The following is a 6,779-nucleotide window of genomic DNA, read 5'->3' on the forward strand; positions in this document are numbered from 1 at the left end:
TCCCCGCGCTTACCCGAGCCACCGTCCGCATGCAATCTATAAAAAAAGAGTCAACAACGAGAGGGTAAGCTAACGCTTAGTGAATGATAATATACTACATACATAAATATGTATAAAATGGACACGTCACAAAATAACAAATACCGCATACCGAGGCATCCATATATAAGGCACTACACTAAGCATACCGTACGATCTCTAAGCAACGAGCTAAAGATACAACAACAATATAAGTTCACCAACGATGATGTGAACAACGCCAAATAGCTACACCCGGAGGGTTAGCTACAACACAACAATACATTAATATATAACAATATAACGAACAAGGTTAACACCTTAACCCAATACCGAGAACCAAATACCACAATGAAGATTGGCCGAACTACACGAGCCTTAGTAATCCGAAACCACACGAGATTACTATCTTCACAACATCGAGGTTGGCCGAACTACACGAGCCTTAGTAATCCGAAACCACGCGAGATTACTACCTCAATAAGATGACCGAACTACACGAGTCACCATGAATCCGAACTACACGAGATTCATTTCCACAATACAATAAGATGACCGAAACCACATGCGTCATCGTGAATCCGAATACACACGCGATTCACTTCTCAATATTATACCCTTCGCCATTGGGGTTATATCGACCACATCACAACCACGTGTGATAATGTACACGCGAACGCGTACTTCGCCAAAGATGGTCAACCAAAACGCACAACCGTGCCAGTTGGACTCATACAATAGTCCATCAAATCCATCTATATGTGAAGTGAGCTCTATAGCCGAGAATCACTTCACCCGACCCGCACCCATCTTACACATACATATGCACATAGGATATTATCACTCACCTTGAAGTCTTGAAGAATGCTTCCAAGTAATCCGCAACTCGCCAATGGAAAGTACCTATTCCATTATCACAATTACAACAATACACTTAGAGTGGATTCACAAATCAACCCAATTCGACACTTAGTGCAAATTTGACCCAAATGCACTACCAAGTACAAACCGTGCCCAAAACTAACCAATAATCACTAACACAAGTGAGAATGGTCCTAATACGCCAATTAAACCCGAACTCAAGTGTTAAACACGTGTCATACCCATTTTGACACTAAAACCCTAGTTTTGACCCATTAAGTCAAAATCTCACCATTTACAAGTTTTAACACCAAAACACATTTAACTCGGTTTAATACTTCAACTTAATCCATTTTAAGTTTATAAACCTCATTAAATCGCCAAATGGGTCATAATCACCACCAAACCCTAATTTGACCCAAAGTCACAATTAGTCAACCAAATAACCTTAAATGGGTTTCAATACTTCCATAATCACTAACTTAAGTGATTAAACTCAATTTCAAGTCCTAAACATGGCCAATTAGTTCACCAACCCAAAATCCACCAACACTTAACAATAAACCCAATTACTAGCATCACTAAACCCATTTCATCATCTAAAAGGGTTTTTCATCAAACTAATTCAAACCCTAACTTGAATATCAAATCAAATAGTTGAAATTCGGAGTTTGAGCTTACCAATACCACCACAACGTAGCTAGAAACGAAAGGAACAACTTTAGAACTCGAGCTTTTGATCAATTCGGCCTCCTTCTTCACCAAAACCCTAAATCTCTCTCTCTCTCTAAAATAGTTTGGGAGTGATGAATGGATGTGAAAATAATCCAAAACTGATCCAAACCAGCTAATATGGCTCACAAATCTGGCCCCAAGTGAAATTACCCAAATACCCTTCATTTAAACCAATTAAAACAAAGGATTCTGTCAGCGCCAAATGGCGCGGCGCGCCCCAAACCCGCGCGGCGCGCGATCCTACTGAAACAATTTCTTTTGCATTTTAATTTATATACAATAAAACCCACACCCTTGAACACCATAATACACAAGTAAGTAAGATAATTATTCGGGTCTTACAACTCTCCCCCACTTAAACTCGATCACGTCCTCGTGATCCTCGTCACTTAACCAAACAGACCACACTCCACGGTCCTCAAACATACGTCCCAATCCGACTTTCCTAGGCAACTCTTCCCAATGAATCACCTCTATCAACCAAAATTGTCACACGCGATTTAACAAATCATAATCCGAGCACTAAAACCATGCTCAATCCCTCACATCGGGAAACTCAACCAATCTCGAACCGAGATATCAACCCTATAGTGTACCCTTTCCAAGTACAATGCTAAAAACAACCAAATATCGACCTAAGGTCAACAACCTGAAACGATGAAGACCGAACCAAACGAACCCTTACGGATTACACCAATCACTAAACATCCTTTGTAGTGCGCCATACGACCAATACGTAACCACCGTAACATCATAATCCAACGGCTAGAACCGATAGCGCCCAAAATGACTATGGAAATGCAAAACCCAAGGTGTACGAAATCAACCATCGTCACACCCGTAACAAACATGTGAGCGAAACACGGCTATCGCCTCACTAATCCCACAACATGGTCCTCACAACCCCACCATCGACGTATAAAACGACCGATAGTTCCCGCAACATGGTCCTTACGACCCTACCATTGGTGTATCAAACAACCAATAGATCACACGACACGAAGGCTGGCCGAAAACACACGCGCCCTAGTGAATCCGAACCACACGCGACTCACTACCTTCACCACAACAACAATCGGGAATGGCCGAACTACACGCGCCATAGTGAATTCGAACTACACGAGAGTCACTATCCCGGAGGAATGACCGAACTACACGAGTCAATTGTGAATCCGAACTACACGAGACTCACTCCTCATTACAATGACCGAAACCACACGAGTCATTTATGAATCCGAACTACACGAGATTCACTTCCACAACATCGAGGTTGGCCGAACTACACGAGCCTTAGTAATCCGAAACCACACGAGATTACTACCTCAATAAGATGACCGAACTACACGAGTCACCATGAATCCGAACTACACGAGATTCATTTAGTTAAGATGACCGAAACCACACGCGTCATCGTGAATCCGAAACCACACGCGATTCACAATCTCAACATAGGAATGGTACTCGCATTTCCCACCGGTACTCGCATTTCCCGATAGTGTTACACCATACCGACATAACACTACTCCCTTGATGAAGTCAGCGGACCCCGAAGGTCATGCTCCACCAATCACAACACCGGATGAAGTCAGCGGACCCGAAGATCATGCTTCACCGATATAACACCACGCTCATGATGAAGTCAGCGGACCCCGAAAGTCATGCTCCACCAATCACGTATTCCCATGATGAAGTCAGCGGACCCTAAAGATCATGCTTCATCAAACAACCATACCATAATCGAGCAAGAACCACCTATACCAAACATAGGTACCAAACAATAATTCTCCACAAGAGAACCCGACACACACCTCCCTTAACTGGAGGATTTCACCTTGCTCGCCAAACACGTCCATTATCTCTCAACGAGATTTACCACGTTACCACCTCGGTGATGATTCAAATCCAAACCATAAGACCAATTTATCCGAAATTGTACTCTACCACAAATCGACCAAACCAGGTCTCGACAACAATTTTTCAGATCTACCGAAAGCATCATCCGAAATCTCACACTAAAACTTCCTCGTGCGGGAGTGTAACTCCCCCACTTAGAACCACGTTCCATATCCACAACTCGTACAATCGCACAATGCTACCACAGGTAGACTTTACCAACAATTGGGCTCACACGACCCATTACCACATCTTGCTCCAACCTTGAGCACACGAAGGATTTTAACCAACCCTTAATCACTTTGTACGAAAAGTGTACCGCAACACAATCGGAGTCGAACACCACGCTAGTAGGTATAAAAGAGGCACCTAATGTCGCGTCATAAAGACTCCATTACCAACACACATCGAGATTTAAAACACTCGATCTCAAGGGTTCCAACCAACCGACGAACCTCATGATTCGTCACTTCAACATCAAAGCGAACACGCGCTTAACAACCAAACACCAAAACCATTTCTGTGGCTTGGTAGAAACGTTTCCTAAATACTAAGGAATGCTTGGTTGCACCAAGTCTTACGCCCTTCGCCCGTCAATCAATCATCAACATAGGGTACTTCCATTAGGAACGTCACCCATAGCATAACATGCACAACAAAGGCACGCAACTCCAACTCAAACGGCATTTAATAAATAATCAAAAGACATATTTATCAAAATTAAACGTACCTTAACATCTCCTGGCCGCACCTGTCCCCGCTAACTTGGGACATTCCGACTTACGATGTCCTTCTTTTTGGCAATTGAAGCACACCATACCATCACCCTTTGGTACCGAACATTCCCAAGACTTGTGACCCCTCACGCCACAATTGTAACATCTAGCCTCACTAGAATCCGACATACCTGTTCGCGTACCACCCGTGCTCACACTCGGACCCTTAGCCCTCTTACTCGGAGCACCATAAGAAACGACCCTTCGCTCACTTGAAGGTTCACCCTTTTTCGATCGTGAATACGACTCGAAACCTCTAGCCAAGTCGAATAATTCCGAAAACGATTTCGCTTGACCCCGGCTAATTTTACTTTTCAAGTCATCATTCAAGGTCCGATACAAATCTCCCATCAACAAACGATCATTCCCCAAATACTCCGGACAAAAACGAGCCTTCGCCATAAAGGTCGTCATGAGAGTACTCAAATCCATAGATCCTTGTCACAAATTTCGCAACTCATTACGCAATTCCCACAAATCGGCCGAAGTCCGGAACTCCTCGAAGAATTCCTCCTTAAAGTCGTCCCACGATAAAGCCATAAACGTCTCGCCACCGACAAGATCAATCTTACCATCCAACCAATCCCTTGCCCTACCCCGCAACAAACTCGTAGTGAGTCTCGTCTTTCTCTCGGGAGGGCAATCAATAGTACGGAAACACCCTTCGACGTCTGAAATCCAAGTTGTGCTTACCAAAGGATCCGGCTTTCCGTCATACATCGGGGGTTTAGTCCTCATGAAGCTCTTAAGATAACGCTCCATTTCACCACTACTTTGAAGTTCGGAATACCTCCTTTCCATTCTTTCTTCTAACGCACCCATTTGCTCCGCAACGACGGCCGCAACCCTAGCGTTAAACTCCACGTCATTCGCCTCGGTCTCGTTTCGCGTCGTCATTCTAAAGAATGCAAAACGATTAGTCCACGAACGTGTAAAACCGTACGCACGACACAACCGCATCTTGCTAAACACTCATCGTACATCACTTGTTAGACACGATTTGCACCCGTAATAAGGTTTGCAAGTTCTTATTACGCACACATGCCGCATCGACTCGTTAGTACAACGACCGTCTCGCTCGATGATATACACAAACACAACCAAAATTCTACGCGGTACAAACACACGCGAGAATTATTATCACAACACGACAACATATTAATAATATCCGCATTATTAATATAAATGTTAGTCAACCTATAGCCAAGGCACTAATCAAACCCATTCCGACCCGTAATCCTACAAGTCCCGCAACAATTTAAGCACACACAAGTCTAAGTCTAGGCACCTATCTCAAGTCACCTAAATCCCTTAGACCATGCTCTGATACCACTTGTAACAACCCAAACCAACCCGCGATTAAACCGTGTAAAATTACAAACAAAAAAAAAAATTTGCTGAACTGCCACCTGGCGCGGCGCGCCAAACCTGACTGTCCGGAAAGTCTTTAAATGCGAAAATGTTTGACTAGTTCCTGACGTATTTAGACAAAACGCTTTTAACCGCATGTTCAATATATGAAAACTAGCGCGTTCCATTAATAAAATTTAGTTTACGAAGCGGGGCCCACATTGACCCAAATTACCCTTTAAGTATCAAAATACAATTTTCGACCATAAGACTTTTAATACTAAACAAAGCCGAGCATGGCGATTGGGGATACGCTACCCAATCCTAATAAATCCAAAAGCAAGTCTCTAAAGCAACTATGCAAGTCTTCTAGTCCCCGCGCTTACCCGAGCCACCGTCCGCATGCAATCTATAAAAAAGAGTCAACAACGAGAGGGTAAGCTAACGCTTAGTGAATGATAATATACTACATACATATATATGTATAAAATGGACACGCCACAAAATAACAAATACCGCATACCGAGGCATCCATATATAAGGCACTACACTAAGCATACCGTAGGTCTAAGCAACGAGCTAAAGATATAACAACAATATAAGTTCACCAACAATGATGTGAACAACGCCAAATAGCTACACCTGGAGGGTTAGCTACAACACAACAATACATTAATATATAACAATATAACGAACAAGGTTAACACCTTAACCCAATACCGAGAACCAAATACCACAATGAAGATTGGCCGAACTACACGAGCCTTAGTAATCCGAAACCACACGAGATTACTATCTTCACAACATCGAGGTTGGCCGAACTACACGAGCCATAGTAATCCGAAACCACACGAGATTACTACCTCAATAAGATGACCGAACTACACGAGTCACCATGAATCCGAACTACACGAGATTCATTTCCACAATACAATAAGATGACCGAAACCACACGCGTCATCGTGAATCCGAATACACACGCGATTCACTTCTCAATATTATACCCTTCACCATTGGGGTTATATCAACCACATCACAACCACGTGTCATAATGTACACGCGAACGCGTACTTCGCCAAAGATGGTCAACCAAAACGCACAACCGTGCCAATTGGACTCATACAAAAGTCCATCAAATCCATCTAT

The sequence above is a fragment of the Rutidosis leptorrhynchoides genome, chromosome 6, assembly GCF_046630445.1.
Source record: "Rutidosis leptorrhynchoides isolate AG116_Rl617_1_P2 chromosome 6, CSIRO_AGI_Rlap_v1, whole genome shotgun sequence".
In the NCBI taxonomy this organism is placed as follows: Eukaryota; Viridiplantae; Streptophyta; class Magnoliopsida; order Asterales; family Asteraceae; genus Rutidosis; species Rutidosis leptorrhynchoides.